The 18159-nt window shown below is 37.7% G+C and overlaps 1 long non-coding RNA gene across 1 annotated transcript; it reads left to right on the top strand.

Annotated features, from left to right (window-relative positions):
* Positions 1 to 2820: 2820 nt before the first annotated feature.
* LOC116649549 lies at positions 2821 to 17899 on the top strand. The gene is made up of 3 exons (XR_004302695.1): positions 2821 to 2850; positions 3235 to 3280; positions 17180 to 17899. It is a non-coding gene; the product is annotated as an uncharacterized LOC116649549 (long non-coding RNA).
* Positions 17900 to 18159: the final 260 nt, after the last annotated feature.

Raw genomic sequence — 18159 nt, 5'->3', positions numbered from 1 at the left:
ATCACTTATCCCCACAAGTGACATGAGAAAACCATTCTAGGCTGTTATAGATACTACTTGAAATTTTAGATGAGGGTCTGTACTTTAGAAATTCAGTAGCACAATAAGCATACATGAAAAGCATGCCTCTCCTGGATCTATAATAATTCTCTACTTATTGTTGTTGGAGAGACATACGGGTTGCACTGTTCCTGTCACATCCGTTTTAAAAGAATGGTTGGCAGACTTAACGTGATAAAATAGGCAAAAAAAATAGCCAAGACGTATTCTGATTAAGCAAACTGCTGAGCCATATTTTGTTTCATAGAAACAGAAGGAGGTAGGCTCTCTTCTTGTATCAAGGCTTCATATAACGTGATCAAAAACCCTTGTTTTCACCTTCTTGTCCCAGCTGCTTTGAGGTTTGGGCTCCTACCAAGAGCAGCAAGCATAGGGAGAGGGAGTCCTATTTTTCTCAGGAGAATGAGGCGAGGGAAATAAGATGGTGAGTCAGCCAGCCAGCAGGCATCCACTGGCTGGGGAACACTCAGTCCTGCTCACTCCTTCCTCCCCCTGCTGTGCTGGCTGTCCCTGGATTAGCTTCTATTGCTGTATGCTCTGCAACAGACTTGACAGTGGGGTTCTAGGTTCCCCGCCCCAATCTCCCGAAATTCTTGGCACTGATTGTGTTCTGTGCCCTGCTGAGAAATATCAGACGCTGCATGAGGAGCACAGGGGACCAGAAGCACGGAACTCCCCGTGCCTAGGGACCCTCTGGTGATGCAGCGCAAAGGTTGACAAACAGGACCTCAAGTGTTACCTAATAGTGATGCGTTGAAATAAAAGCGTCAAAATATAGGTTCCTGCCACCAATATAGAATTAAACTGGTCGGGATCAATCAGAAGAGGGGGAAATGGAGGGACTGAGCCAATAATGAAGAGCAATTATCTAGTTAATTATATATAGTTTTATGTATATATATATACACACACGCACACACACACACCACACACACACACACACAGAGTTATATATAGTTATAGTTATAGTTATAGTTATAGTTATAGTTATAGTTATAGTTATAGTTACTCAGTGTATTTGCAATGATACAGTATGGAAAAGTTGCCCCTCAGGTATGGGCATACCTCCCCTTGGCCTTTTTCATCTGAACACAGAAAATGATTTCAGTGACTATTTTTGCAGTTTTCCTAAGGATGACACAGAACATTCTAGATGCATAAGAGAGAAGTTAATTTCTAACATACAGTAGATGCTTCAGGGCAATAGAGCTTGATTCTCTCAGGTTAAGAGAGGGTCCTCATTGTTCTTGCACTTCAAAGATGTATCTTTTTTTTAATGTTTTGAGTTTTTATTTAAATTCTAGTTAGTTAAAATATAGTGTAATATCAGTTTCAGGAGTAGAATTTAGTGATTCATCACTTACATGTAACACCCAGTGCTCATCACAAGTGCCCTCCTTAATCCCCATCACCCATTTAGCCCATCCCCCCACCCACCGCCCCTTCAGCAACCCTCAGTTTGTTCCCTATAGTTAAGAGTCTCTCTTATGGTTTCCCTCTCTTTTTTTCCCTTTTTCCCCACATTCATCTGTTTTGTTTCGTTAAGTTCTACATATGAGTGAAATCATATGGTATTTGTCTTTGACTGACTTATTTTTTTTTAATTTTTTTATTGTTATGTTAATCCCCATACATTACATCATTAGTTTTACATATAGTGTTCCATGATTCATTGTTTGTGCATAACACCCAGTGCTCCATGCAGAACGTGCCCTCTTTAATACCCATCACCAGGCTAACCCATCCTCCCAACCCCCTCCCCTCTAGAACCCTCAGTTTGTTTTTCAGAGTCCATTGTCTCTCATGGTTCTTCTCCCCCTCCGATTTTCCCCCCTTCATTCTTCCCCTCCTGCTACATTCTTCTTCTTCTTTTTTTCTTTCTTAACATCTATTGCATTATTTGTTTCAGAGGTACAGATTTTGACTGACTTATTTTGCTTAGCATAATACACTCTAGTTCCATCCATGTCATTGCAAATGGCAAGATTTCATTCTTTTTTATGACTGAATAATGTTCCATTGTATATATACACCACATCTTCTTTATCCATTCATCAGTCGATGGACATTTGGGCTCTTCCCATAATTTGGCTATTGTTGATAATGCTGCTATAAACATCAGGGTGCATGTGCCGCTTTGATTCAGTATTTCTGTATCCTTTCGGTAAATACTTAGTAGTGCAATTGCTGGATTGTAGGGTAGTTCTATTTTTAACTTTTTGAGGAACTGTTTTCCAGAGTGGCTGCACCAGTTTGCAGCCCCTTCTCCCTTTGTTCCCCTTTCTCTATATCCTCGCCAACACCTGTTGTTTCCTGTGTTGTTAGTTGTAGCCATTCTGATAGGTATGAGGGGGTATCTCATTGTGGTTTTGATTGGTATTTCACTGATGATGAGTGATGTTGAGCATCATTTCATGTGTCTGTTGGTCATCTGTATGTCTTCTTTGGGAAAATGTCTATTCATGTCTTCTGTCCATTTCTTAACTGGATTATTTGTTTTGGAGTGTTGAGTTTGATAAGTTCTTTATAGATTTTGGATACTAACCCTTTATCAGATATGTCATTTGCATATATCTTCTCCCATTCCAAAGGTTGCTTTTTAGTTTTATTGATTGTTTCCTTTGCTGTGCAGAAGCTTTTTATCTTGATGAAATCCCAATAGTTCATTTTTGCTTTTGTTTCCCTTGTCTCAGGAGACATGTCTAGTAAGAAGTTGCTGTGGCCGAGGTCAAAGAGGTTGTTGCCTGTGTTCTCCTCTAGGATTTTGATGGATTCCTGTCTCACATTGAGGTCTTTCATCCATTTTGAATTTATTTTTGTGTACGGTGTAAGAAAGTGGTCCGGTTTCATTCTTCTGCTTGTTGCTGTCCAGGTTTCAACACCATTTTTTGAAGAGACTGTCTTTTTTCCATTGGGTATTCTTTCCTGCTTTGTCGAAGATTAGTTGACCATATAGTTGTGGGTCCATTTCTGGGTTTTCTATTCGTAAAAAGATGTATCTTTTCAAAGATAGTAACATAGACAGCCCATGGTTGGGAATGCCTGTTTGGTCAGGGAGTAAGCTATATTTCCCTCATTCCCGGACCCAGGGCAGGTTTCAGAGTTCATATAATTGTGAATTGCCATTTGTTCATTCACTCAACAAATAACCATTCATCTCTTTTCCTTTTCTAGGCCAAGAACAGGGGATATAATGATGAACAAGAAACAGATACAAACAGTAAGTGATGATCTGTGCTATGTTGAGGAAAAACTCAAAGGAGCCAGGAAAGAAAGAAAAATGATGGATTTGGGAGCATGTGGGTGGCAGGTGTTGGGAGGTAGGCATACTTCGAAGAGGGATGTTACTAAGCATACACAAACATTGTTGACCCAGCTTGGCGGATGTACCCATCTGGCAGATGATGGTATAGCCATTCAGGCAATGTTTATGCATTTATGCACAGAAAAAAAATGTTATCTCTCTGCCTCCCAGGTATTTTATAAATACAAGCAAATCCTTCTGAGGGTCACTGCCATGATACTAGAAGTGACTGTGTTGTCAGTCCACAGCAGAGAGCCTGGGACAGAGCAGGCACGCAATCATGCTGAATAACAACACTAATGAATAAATGAAAGGCACTTTTAGAACAATAGGATGTTGCATTTATGGTGTCGCAAACTAAATCAGTTCCACTTTGTGTCTATTTATTGTCGAATTTTGGGTGATAATAAAACACCTTCATTTTCTTCTTGATCTTATTTATTGAAATGAAAGCAATCACAGAGAATGTAAACTCCTAAAAAAGGTTGTACTTCTCTTTCCTGTAAAAGGAAAAAACCCTCCAGATTCTAGTGTAATGCGTCTTGCACGTGTATTGACTTTAGCTATGTTGCTTCAATTCCAGAACTTGTATACTTCTGAGGTGATAACAGTATCAGACATCTACCCTTGGAATGCTTTCCAATTCCAATTTATTTTTACATTTATTCCTACAATTTATTCCTATATTTAAGGACCTTGCAATATCTTAGAGCTTTTCTTTGATCTTTAAATAACTCTAAGGCTTGCGACACCATTTTCCCTTCTACTTCTAAAGGCTCTGTGCTGTGTATAAAGCCATCATTTTGACATTTCTTTAATTTATTTTAGAACAAGAAAAATCACATATTTATTAATCTGGTAGAACAAGATGTAAAGAAATAATTTCTAGAAGATCAACAATTTGAGACATTGCTAGGACTGATGCACGATGGTTAATTTTAATTGTCAACTTGGCTAGACTGTTGTGCCCAGTTGTTTGGTCAAACATTAGCCTAGATGTTGTCGCAAAGGTAAATTTTGTAGATGTGATTAACATTTACAGTTACAAGTGATTTTATATGAAAGAGATTGCCCTTGACAATGTGAGTGGCACTTATATAATCAGCTGAATTTATTTAGTACAGAAACTGAGCCTTTAGGAAGAAGAAGGACTTTTGCCTCAAGACTGTAACATAGAAATCCTGCCTGAGCCTCCAGCCTGCTAGTCTGCCCTGTAGATTTTTGACTCAAGACTGTGTGTGTGTGTGTGTGTGTGTGTGTGTATACACATATATGTAACATATATATAAATGTGTGTTTATATATGTGTATATATATCCTATTTTATATCCTATTTATATTTCATATATATATAATCTCTCTCTTTCTCTCTCTATATATAAATAATCTCTATCTCTATATGTATATATCCATAAATAAATGTGATTCTGCTTTCTGCTTCTTTGGGGAATTCTGACTGATACAGAGTATTTCATTCTCTCCTGAAATTGTCTCCAGTTGGACCAGGGAAAAATTGGTAACAGTTTCTAGACTTCTAGGGCTTTGATGGGAGACCAGAAGGTTGAAAGCAAGCTGACACAGTGTTCCACATTTCAAGCCACCCCCTCCCAAAAGGAAAAGAGCTTGGAGCTGGGGAGAGGAACGCTGAGCACACCCATTCATATGATTCATCGTTTCTATATTTAGCAAAACAGAAAAATACGGGGAAGATTTTGAACCTTCATAAACTCCTCTGGCTTCCTTCTGATAACACCATATTTTATTTTATGCTGAGGCACATCCCCATCTTTATAAAAATCGTATTATGCTTTTAGCATTAGCTAGGGACCTATATGAGAGGAGTCAGAGTGGATCTCAGGTTCTCAAGGCAAGGTTATTTATTTATTTATTTATTTTTTTAACCAGGACTTTACATAATATTAAGGTAGCTGGAAGCTGGATTATTATTTCCAGAAGAATAGGAAAGACAGTGTATCTCCACTGAGCTCCCACAAATGACATTCATATGAGAACAAGTTCACATATTCAATTCCCAGTTTTGCCAAAAAAAAATGAGGCCATGACCTCAAATTATACTGTCTTAACAGGTATGCTTGTAACGGGGTCCAGGTAAGTGATGTGGATGGCTCAGGGCAGACTTATTCCCATTGCTGTGGAAAGCACCAAAATGATGCCTTCCATAGATACTGGGTTGGGAAGACCATCCCTCTGTACAAGAAAAACAGTACTTTCCTTTAGTATTACAACTCTTAGAACAGCTTTGATCATGGATCTTGGGGGATTGAAAAAAAGAAAGATGTACCTAGAAGTTAATTTCTGCTACCCAAATATTCTATTGTAGTTCAATAAAGAGTATCTTATAGAGAGCATGTAATCATTTTAAACATATAGATTAGTAAAATTTTGCCTGCTAAAAATATTAACCTATTAACCAATGGTACGTTCTTGCCACTTCCATAGGGAAAATGGTGGGAATGTGTGATTATTGCTTGGGTTTGGGCTCTGAAGATTATCAACCCAAGTAATTGCCCACTCCCTCTTCCAGTTTACTTCATAATCAGGAGGCATCCCTATTCCATTGCTTCAGTTGTAAAAACATGCTGTACCACGAAATGAAAACTTGTGTGAGTAGATGGACCATAACACAAACACAGATGCAAAGTGCCACAGACACCACACTGTTTGAGGTAAAATGTGGTAGGTTTGAACTAGTTGATTCTTTCACACTCTCGGCCTCCCATCCTGCAGCAGAATTCATTCCTTTCTTGTCCCATGTTTTGTCAGCCTGAATGGGCAGGGTTAGTTCTATACTCTCTCCTTTTCTTCTTGGGACCTCTTTTCCACTCCTCTTTGCCCAAGACCAACTTTATTCTACATTTCCAATAACATGCATCTTACTGACTTCTCATGTACTTACTTTTTCTTGATTTATACAAGATCTAAAGAGACCACTGCAATCTTTCCATAGGACACACAACTACTACTACTTAAACCTATACCTAGTTGCTACTTTCTTACTTGATGGCTGACAACAGCATGATAAATGTTGAAATTTTACTATTCTGGAGTATGAAAGATTACTTAAGTTGTCTCTCCCAACTTTGGGGGGTAAAATAATTTGTAGATAGAAATGAATAATAGAATTGAAATGGATCTCAAGGTGGCTAATTGCCCTAACTTTCAGATAGTTTCTAGACTATCTCTGGCAAAACAAGTGTTCTCTCATCATAAACAGTCTAAATAATTGTGGGTGACTGCCTGGAAGCCCAGGTTGATATGTACTCTGTGTTCAAATCTAGGCACTGGATTTGCCATAATCAATTAGTGATGTCTGCCATGGGTGAGGGTTAGGACGATGTGGACAGTAATGACACCTTGTTTCCATTTTTTTGGATAAAACCAACAAAGATGGAGAATTACTTTTTCAGTTTAAAATGATTTCAAACACTGAGAAAGCATTCCAGGTGAGAAAGGCAGGGGAAGGGAGAAGTCATCTTGGTACAGATGAGGATGTTGACAAATAGCCATATTTTTTGAGTATGATAACTTTTCTGAAAAGCGCTAAAATATAATAGTGCTCTTGAGATGATGATGTGGACTGTAATAGAAAGTTTAAAGGCTAACAGAGTGTTGTTGCCTGTTTTTCTAGCTCAGAAGAGCAAAATGCTGAGTGAAAGTGTACAGTAGAAGAAAATTGGCCTTCTTCACAACTGAGTGAAGATGCTCTTCCTGTGTTCAGAAAACATTCTTGAAATGGACTTTTCAGTGATCTAAATTTAAACACGTAAATTTTAAAAAACACCGTTTTGCCAAGAACTCTATGAAACAGCCATTTGAAGGAATTTGCCATTTAATAGAAAATCCATTTCCTTGTGAAAACATAACTTGTTGTTCTTGGTTCAAATATCTTCAGAAAAACTTTTTTTGTTTTGTTTTGTTTGGAAATGTTGATACCTTATGCTTCGCTTAGAAATAAAACAGAAGCCACAGAAAATTTCTTTCAGAGACGTTAGCCTGGAAATATGATTATATTGTAGCGAAAGCCCAACAAAATGTCTGAAGGACTAATGAAGTCTTTGTAAATGCAAACAAATGGACTTAGAACTCCATCCATAAAATGTGAGTAGTGACAGCAATAATAACCATGACCACTTATTGAACAAGAAGCTATCATTTATTATTATATGCCTGCTCGCTTCCTGACTTCCTTCTTTCCTTCCTTCCTCTCCCCATTCCTCCTCTTCTTGGTTCCACAAATACTGAGTTCCTACTATGTTCCAGGAACTATACAAAGCTCAAGAAACAATGACATTGGGGATCCAGATAGACAAGGATTCTGACTTCACAGAGTTTATACTCTAGTGAGGAAAAGCTGGGTATTCATCAAGTAATGACAACAATGTGTTGTGTCAGGATGGACTGAGATGTCTGTTTCCCCTTTGGGGGACAAAGGGGCAACTTTAGGACTAGAAAAAGAGTGATTTCAGTGTGCAACTAGTTGCTCCTTGTTAATATGAGGAAGGACAAGTGTATCTTTACTGTGAAATGACCTGGATATTATTTTGCAAGGAATTGGGCCAGATTCATATTAATAGGAGAAATTAAGCTTTTAAAAAATATGTAGACAAGCTATATTTGTCTCTAGAAAGACATTCCACCTTATAGTTATAAGTTTTATTTTGCTATAATGAGCTAACTGCCAAGAAATGGCTCCAGATCCACTCAGTTTCTCTGTAATCTACATATAGGTCTCTCTCGATTTCGGGAGGGTGGTTAAAGGTGATGAATGTTATTGTGCTATTGAATGTTAATTGTTAATTAAATATTTTTAATAAACAAACTAGTCTGTCATGAACCTAGCATAGCTTAAAGAGTTTTAATCAAAAGAGCATAATTTTGTAGTTATCAAAGTTATATATTAATTTAAAAAACACAAAGGACTATTGCAAAATTGAAGATGAACAATCAAAGCCTGTAGTTTCTTTAAAAAGAAAAAGATAATGGGGTGCCTGGGTGGCTCAGTCAGTTAAGTGACCGACTATTGATTTCTGCTCAGGTCGTGATCTCAGGGTTGTGAGATCGAGCCCTAACTCAGGCTGCATGCCGAGCAGAGCAGTGGAGCTTGCTTAAGATTCTCTCTCCTTCCCTCTCTGTCCCTCTCCCCTCACCTTCTGTCCCTCCCCCTCTGTCTCCCCTCACCCCCCACTTGCTCTCTCTTTCTCCCTCTAAAAAAGAAGAAAAGGAAAAGGTGATTGTTCATAATGAAACAATCAATACTTTTTAGATTAGTCCAACTTAAGAATATCCAAATATCTCAAGACATAACATGTATGTGCATCTTTCGTTCCCATGACTTTGTGCGAGCTGGGATTTTTAAATAATGCCACAGTGAAAGCAAATGTAAGAATAATCTTGGTACTGCACCAGGATCCAAAATATGCCTAAGAGGGTAAGTAATAAAGAATAAAAAATTCACTTCTTATATTAAAATATTTTTTATCCCAAGTTTATAACAAAAATGTAAGATTAAACATATTATTTTAATTTTAATGAATAAGATGATTTAGACTTTCTAATATTTTTGTTACTTTATAAGATAAAATACACTGAATATTTCTAGCATGACTGAACACATTTGAACCATCCATTCAACCATGGAGTATACCTCATGGGCATCCCTCTGAATGTTTAATGAGCTACCCTTTTAAGAAAACCATGGTCAAATGAATGGGGTGGGGGGTTGCTGCTTTAGAAAGAAGGCTCTTCGAGACAGTCTCACCTACTCCTGGTTTTATAATTGTGCAGCAGAGGGATTAGAAGAAGCTTAGAGAAAAGAAACAATTAGAAATTTTAATCATCCAGTTATTTGAGCAGAAACATAAAGGAATGAAACTGACCCTCTAATGGGGCCCATTGGTGGAGAAATTGCATCGAGCTGCACACACTTGTGGTTGTTGGCTAATTCCTTCTTATGGCTAATAAATCACCAAGCAGTTGGAGGGCATTCCCTATGGAAAGTTGCAGAGAAAGACCGTGTTAGGAAGCAGGCCAGGGGTTCTAGGGCAGTGCCCTAGAAGGAGATGGCATTGGAGTTTATGCTCTGTGTTCTCAATCTTCCTCTCAACCCCTTGAGTTGTAGTTGGGAAGGATAACCTCTGAATTATTTCATTCTGTACCTTCCTTTGAAGCAATGCAACCCTTTAAAAATTAAAAAAAAAAAAAAAATGAATCCTTTAAAAACTATTTTGCTAATAAAAATAAAATTTTAACTTAATTTCTTTATATGTTTTATACGTGCAGTATATATAATTTTGCACAAATGCATATAGATACATAATTTTGCATAAGTGTGTATGTGTAGGTGCATTTTGAATTTTACCTGGCTTTTCCTTCCTGTTATTCTTCCTTCACTCAGTTCTTTGACACATGATAATCCAAAATAACCTTCTATATATCTTGCCATGCTTACAAATCTCTCTCCCTCTTGGATATTTGTGTTTTTTTGCTATTGTTTTAGGGATTGAGATATTATGTCCACTTTAGTGCATTTTGATTTTGTCACTCAATGATTCCTATGGAAATTTCTCCAAGATATTTGGCTTTTCAATGTATAGGAGCACGCATCAACAATAATATATTACTCCTTTTTTCTCTTTTGATGCTTATATTCATTATTTTACTTTTTTTTACTTGCTGAATTGGCTAGAATTTTCACAATAATAAAGAATTTTGGTATTATATATCATTCCATCTGTAATGTTTGATTTTAATTAAAATACTCTATGACATTAGGATATCAAATGTCTTTTCAGCATCTGTTAATATGCTATAAATATTTTGATGTGTTGTCAGATTCTATTTACTAACATTTGTTTTTAGTTTTGGCATCTTTATCCATGAGGAAAATTGGTCTATTATTCATTCAAAAGATGTTTACTGAGCACCTGCTTTCTGTCATGTATTAGTCTGGGTGCTGAGGCTAGTATTTAAGTGTAAACATCCCCATTCTTACGGAAATAACATCTAGAAGAAAGTTTTCTTTCTCTTCCTCTCTTCTTTCTTAAAAAAATTTTGATCAGGTTTGTTTATGAGATTTGATATTAGAATAATTTTATCTTCTAAAAGTTAACTAGAGACATTTTTATCTTCTTCCTAGGAATGGAATAGCTTAAATAAATATTTGTCTGTTCTTTAAAAGATGGCTAAAACATAGCTATGAACCCAGACGGTCTTGTGCTATTTTGAATGGTGGACTTTTTTTTTTTTTATTGTTATGTTAATCCCCATACATTACATCATTAGTTTTAGATATAGTGTTCCATGATTCATTGTTTGTGCATAACACCCAGTGCTCCATGCAGAACGTGCCCTCCTCAATACCCATCACCAGGCTAACCCATCCTCCCACCCCCCCCCCAGAACCCTCAGTTTGTTTTTCAGAGTCCATCGTCTCTCATAGTTCTTCTCCCCCTCCGATTTCCCCCCCTTCATTCTTCCCCTCCTGCTACATTGAATGGTGGACTTTTAATCTCTTTTCCAATTTTAGCGTCATTGGAATATTTGAATTTTCTTTTTCTTCTTAGATCAGTTTAAATAATTTGTGTGTTGCAGGAAAAGCATTTTCAAATGTGTCTCCTTAGTTTCATCTTCTTATAAATTATCTTAATTGCTCCTACATCTGTGGTTATATTTCTTTTCTTATTTTTAATATTGCTCTATGTTTGCTCTCTTGGTTTTTTTTTTTATTCAAGATCCTGATGAAAAAAATTATCTATTTGTTTCCTTCCAGAGTCAAGTTTTAAGCTTTTTTTTTTTTTATCCTTTCTAGTCTGTGTTTTCTGTTTTATTAGTTGCATTTGTTATTGTTATTAATTCTCTTTCTATTTCTTCTTGGTTCATGTTGTGGTTTTTTTCTTTCCAGTTTCTTAAGATTAGTTCTTGGACTCTTTGCATTATTTGTCCTTACTCTTTCTTCTTTAATAATAAAGACATTTAAGGCTATACAATTTCTTTGGAGTAGTGCTTTACGTTTGCCTGCGTAGATTCCTAATGAATGGTTCTCCCTTTCCTTGCTTTCTAGATGATTCTGATTTCCCTTTTATTGTGCTCTTTTGCCCTAGCACTTACTAGGAGTATGTTTCTAAATTGTCTGTCATAATTCTTGTCACTTTTATATTACTTATTTCAATTGTCCTTGGCGCATGATCAGAAAAATGTAGTTTGTGAAAAGTCCCTCCAGTTTTAGAATCTGTTAAGGTTTTGAATCAAGTACACGATTAATTTTTCAAAATGTTCCGTGAGTATATGAGAAAAACTATATTCTCTATTTAAATGTAAATTTTCATGTAGCTACCCAGTGGTGAGCTGATAAAAGTTGAACAGCCAGCTCTCTGGAGTTGACGCTTTGCAGCATCTGTAGTGTTTGTGTTTCCAGGTGTATCTATGGCCACCACGGCCTGTTTCTAGCCACCAGCGTGACATCACTCAGTATGGAGGTGGGGTGGCCATACTCACGACGGGCTCTCCAAAGCTGGTACAAACCACCTCCTGTGCCCCGCTGCGTATGTCTATGAAGACAAGTTTATTGACTGTACCATTACATTCTTCTATCCTTACGTACCCTTGATGGCTGGGTTCTGAGCGAACTGTATTACAAATGTGTTTTCTTCAGGTTTTCCTTATACAGAGAGTAGCTTTTGCTCCACCTATTTAGCTGCCATTTTTTTAGTACATATAGTTTATAATGATTTGCTTTTTATTTATTTATTTTTTAAAGATTTTATTTATTTGAGATAGTGAGAGAGAGCACAAGCCAGGAGGGAAGGGCAGAGGGAGAGGGAGAAGCAGACTCCCTGCTGAGCAGGGAGCCCAACACGGGCTGGATCCCAGGACCCCAAGATCACGACCTGAACCAAAGGCGATGCTTAACCAACTGAGCCACCCAGGCGCCCCTACAATGATTTAGCGAAATTCCTAAACTGTGCTTTTTACCAGTACCTAATGATTCTTTCAATCTTCTATAATGCTTTAGCTTTATTTTTTTTAAAAGATTTTATTTATTTATTTGACAGAGAGAGACACAGCGAGAGAGGGAACACAAGCAGGGGGAGTGGGAGAGGGAGAAGCAGGCTTCCTGCGGAGCAGGGAGCCCGATGTGGAGCTTGCTTGATTCTAGGACCCTGGGATCATGACCTGAGCTGAAGGCAGACGCTTAATGACTGAACCACCCAGGCGCCCAATGCTTTAACTTTAAATTTCACCTTATCTGGTATTAATAATCCCATATCTATTTTCTTTTTGTTTGCATTTGTCTGGTATTTCCTTGCTGATCTTTTCATTTTCCTTCATTCTTTATCACTCAACTTAAGTGTGTTTTCTGCAAATAGCAATATAAATATAATCTGGGCTGACAGTTTTGGTATTTGACTAGGATACTTCAGTGTATTCACATTCAGTATAATGACTTTATTTCTTCAATCTTTGCATTTCATTACTTTGTTTCCTTTTTCTTAACCTAGCTGGTTTTAGTTGATATTCATTCTGTTTCTTTCCCCTTGTTAATTTAAGATTAGTTCTTGGACTCTTTGCATTATTAGCGGTTGTGTATTTTTCCCTTTTCTTAATGATCGTCTTCCAGCAGATGAATAAACTATTTCCCTAACTCAGAGCTCTTTCACTGTGGGGTGCTTTATTTCTCCAGTTCCCCCCCCCCCCCCCACCCTACAGGATGAAACTATTAAAATACTTTTCCTTTCACTTTTCTTTCCTCTCTTTCTACCATTGAACTTTTGGAATCCTTTCTTTTTTCCTCACTCTCAATTTCTAGATTTTGCTGGGAATTAGTATCTATTGGTGTTCTCCTCCTCTGCTATTTCAAGCATCCCTCTTTAACCCTCTGTTGGGCAATATCAGATCGTTTGTCCTCGCTTTTTTATACCTATATCTTCAGCTCTACATGTATCTGCACCAAGATTTATGTACAAGTCAATCAATTTTATTTGCTCACTGCTCTTTTATTTTTCTTTTTTCATCTTGAGGTTTCTTTTTGGTTTCACTTTTTATTTAAGTGAATATTCTTGAGTATTTTCCTTAAATGGACTCTATGCATGATTCACTCTGAAGTCTTGCACATCCTTCATGGAAGGGTGATCATATGTTCATAGGGTATAGAATTCAGTTGCTGTCTTTGCTCTTATCTATAGATTTCATTCTATTGTTTAACTTCCAATGTTCTAAGTGCCAGTCTGATTTCTTTTCTTCCCATGTAGGTAGCTTTTTTTTTTTTTCTTGGTGGTGTTTAAGATTTTTTTCTCTTTATCCTTACTTAAGAGATCAGAAATTTTATTGAGGCATGCCTAAGAGTATTCCAGGCTCGAAATCAGAGAGCCCTTTCAATCTTGTAGACTTAAGTCTTTCATTATCTCACAAACATTTTCTCCATTTATTTGTCTAACTACTACCTCCTCTTATCTATCTCCCTTTGTCCTTCTAAAATATCTGTTATTCATTTGTTAGGTCTTCTGGACATAGAGATTCTTTTTTTTTTTTTTTTAATTTTTTTATTGTTATGTTAATCCCCATACATTACATCATTAGTTTTAGATATAGTGTTCCATGATTCATTGTTTGTGCATAACACCCAGTGCTCCATGCAGAACGTGCCCTCCTCAATACCCATCACCAGGCTAACCCATCCTCCCACCCCCCTCCCCTCTAGAGCCCTCAGTTTGTTTTTCAGAGTCCATCGTCTCTCATGGTTCTTCTCCCCCTCCGATATCCCCCCCTTCATTCTTCCCCTCCTGCTACATTCTTCTTCTTCTTTTTTTCTTTCTTAACATATATTGCATTATTTGTTTCAGAGGTACAGATCTGAGATTCAACAGTGGACATAGAGATTCTAAGTCTCTAAACTTTTCCTTCATGATTTCTGTCTCTATACTTTTTTCTCAGGTCTTTGAGATATTTCTTGCCGGCCATTTTCTAGGCTACTAATTTGGGTTTTAATAATGACCTTCCCCCCAACCACTAAAAAAAGTGAAATGCTACTTTTGTTTGATAAAATTTCTCCTTTAAATTAGCCCAAATTTCCAGAAGCATGGATGGTTTTGAAGTCACAGACACCAGGTGTTGGAACCCTCGCTCATCCCTTACTAGCTCATGACCTTGGACAAGGCAGTTACCTGCTTAAAGCTCAGTTTTTCTCATCTATGGGGAAGGAGCTGCTACCACCCATGGAACTGAACTATAATAATGATTACATGATAGGAAATAGATATTTTTTGCAAGGTATTCGTTACCTAAAGAATGTTCCATAAATATTTAGTGTAACATTTGATTAAACATTGCATTGATTAATATAAAATTAAAGTCTGTGGGGGAAATCACAGGCTTTTTTCAACATTAATTACGTGTTCTTATGTATTTTTTTGTGGCTTTTGCATAGAAGGCTTTTAAACTTGCCAATAAAATCATAATGCCTTACATTTGTATAATACTTGACTATTTATCTGTAGCTTTGTGATTGAAAACAGGTTTATTATTTTAATGCTGCCGCTGAGTTAAATGATTTTCCATAGCGTACCAAGCTAATAGGTGGCATAAACAGCTGTCAAAATCTCCAACCTAAAAACATTTCTCCCATTGACAGTCAATTCCACAAATATCAATGACTTATTATATTTTTAAAAATGTAATCATCAAAGAGTTTCTGGATGGATTTTATTCAATCAGTTATGCATTCAATGAGTGGAAATAAAAAATATGTATGACATCACCTTACTATGTACCATGCATGGTTCAGAATGCCAAAGATAAAATGGTGAGTAAAGCAGATACAGTCCCTGCTTTCAGGAAGCTTATAATCTAGTAAAAGGGGATGTCCATTAATCAAAGAATCATATGCATACATGTAAACTTGAGAGCTGAGAGAAAGTACATTTCACAAGGAGATTTTACATCATCTGGAAGGTTAGAAAGGCTCCCCAAGGAAATGATGCTAAGGTGAGGTTCAAAGGAAGAGTTACTGTTAGCCAGGAAAAGGAGGGTTAAGTGGGGAGAGGAGCCTTCAAGACAGAGGGAATAGCAGAGACAAAGGCTTTGTGTCAGGAAGGAGCCTTTCAGATTGAGAGGTTGAAATTGGGCCAGTGTCACGGGAACTCAGAGAGTGAAGGCAAGTGTGTGAGGGGAGCTGCAGAGGCAAGTGGGGGGTCAGATGACATAGGATTCTGAGATGCGTGTGAAATATTTTGGTCTTTCTCTTAGAATAATAGAATGCCAACTAGAGTTTTAAGAAGTATGTGTACGTGTGCGTGTGTGTGTGTGTGTGCACGCTGCTGGCACTGTGTTTACTTAGCGAACATCCCTCTGGCTGAGGGGGAAAGCAGATTAAAAGGCCAGAATGGATACAGGTAAAGCAGTCAGGAGGCCGTTGAGGAAGCCCAGTTGAGAGACAGGGGGCAGTGAAGACAGAGAGGAAGGGCTCAGATCTGTGAGGTAATTAGGAGGTTAAAATAATTGCACCTGATGAGGTAGAGAGGCTTTTAAGAATGAACTCTAAATTCCTAGCTCAAATAGCTGGTAGATGGTAGAGGTACTTACTGTTGTAAGGAAAACTAAAATAAGGCCAGATTTGGGGGGGATTAAGATGATGAATTTGGTTGAATATATTCAATTTGAGGTGTCTTTCAGGCACCAGATGGAGATACGAAGTAGTAGTTGGCCACATATGTCACCTGCTCAGGGAATAGGACTGGAGATAAAACATGTTGAGTCATCTACTATAGATGGTTATTGATGTTGTGGGTGGAGTTGGAATAAGATTATTGTTCCCATACTTTCTCAGACATTTACTTCTTGATTTGTTTTGACCACTGTATTCAGGACACTAAGGAGCAGGGGCGAGCAAACACCCTAAATCTCTAGGATTAGCTGTACCTCCACAGACACCTGTAGAAAGTGCCCAGGAGCCTGTCTGCACCAATGACATGTACACTGGAGAGCAGTGAGGGAAGGAAAGCAGGTAGACCAGATGCCTCAGCCCTACCAAGAAACAGATACACAGTAGACTTGCCCTCTACTCCGATACTATACTGTGAAGAAGGAAGGAAAGGGAGAATATTGAAATTAAAGAGGGAAGAACTTCTCTGAGTGTGAGTTTGAATTGACTATTTGTCCAAATAAAATTGTTGCACTGAAGGAGACTTTTTAAAACTTGACATTAAATCAAGTTGACTTGTCAAATTTAAGTATTTCATTTTCCCCTATGGTCTTTCCACCATGGGAATGAGAGCCTTACAACGATGTGATTAATTGTGGGACAAATAGGACTTTCATTTGTTTTGTTGCTATTGCACATCTGAATTGTATTGTCGTATTGTGCAGATCAATGCCCTGCCACACCATAATTTAAATTGTCTGACCCATAAGCTTGTTATGGACCTCACTGTGTCTTACAGAGTTCACAGAGCTAGCCAATGGCAGAGCTGGACAAGAACAAAGCTCTTGTTATCATGTTTCCCCTCATGATTAAATAAAATCTATATTCCTTTTAAATTTATGCTTTGGAGAATTTTATGTCCATTTCATGTATTAGTTCCATCATGTGGTACAGCGTACTTCATTTCCTATATAGCTTTAACTTTTGTGTACTTTTGCGTACATGCAGCTAGTAATTGGGCTCTGATATATATATATACACACACACACATATAATATCAAATATATATTATTATAAATTGTATGATATATGTTATATATATAGTCCTATATATTATACCATATGGATTTTAAGTCTATATTTTTTTCCTTTGGATTTAGCTCTCAGCAGTTTCCAGGACCCAACAGCAGCAAAATCCAGAAGGATGAGGAAATCTCAGGGGTATTCAGATAGCAATGACTACAAACACTCAAGACGGCAGAAAACGGAGGACAGCTGTCTCTACTCTTCACCCTGTGCAAAGGGACTGACCCATGAACAGCTTCAAGAGCACTGGCCTTGCAAACGTAAATCCATACATTAGTTGCAGTCATTCTTCTTCAAGTGGGCATCCTGCCCTCGCCGTCAGTGTGCACCTGGGAGTATCCTATGCACAACCTTTCAGTTGACTCCATTCAGAGAATAAACAAGCCAGCCCAGCCTCAAGCAACGGTCTACACCTATCTGTGCTCTCCTTTGATCAGTTTATACAGCCCATGGAATTTCGGAGAAACAGAAGCCCAGGATTGAGAGATTTATTCCAGATCACACAGCCAGTGACTGGGGATGTATTTCATGCTGGAGTTCATATTCTATCCATGGTCCATGCTGCCTCTCCTGTCATGATGAGGATGAGAGCGTTGGATTCAGTCCTGGGCTCACATCTATTTCTACACTGCTTGGAAAAGCTAATTAGCATACATGAACTTCAGTTTGCTTGTCTAGAAATTAGGGATGGTAATACTTCTACGGTGGAGTAGTTGTGGGAAGGAGATGGCAGAGGCCACGTGCCCTTAGTGTGATATCTGGAATATAGTTAGGACCCAATAAATAGCATTTGATCGGTGCTGGTGTTTTGTTATTTTTGCTATTATTTATAATGCCCTCAGAGGAAAATTCCTTGGAAACTGCCCTAAAAAGAGATCAACACCTGACCTACAGCTTTCTGCAAGTGACTTTTGGTGCTGATCATATGAGCCATGTGGGTTTGGTGGGAAGTACTTCAATTAAAAATTCTCCCTCAGATTAGGTTAAGTATGCCACTGTTTGGGTACAACATGGATTTCCTCAGCTAGTTCAAGCACTGACCTTTTAATATTTT

This window comes from Phoca vitulina, unplaced genomic scaffold (assembly GCF_004348235.1).
Source record: "Phoca vitulina isolate PV1807 unplaced genomic scaffold, GSC_HSeal_1.0 scaffold48, whole genome shotgun sequence".
NCBI lineage: Eukaryota > Metazoa > Chordata > Mammalia > Carnivora > Phocidae > Phoca > Phoca vitulina.
Note: the sequence above shows the minus strand (reverse complement) of the source record. Positions and strands in the feature narration are given on the sequence as shown.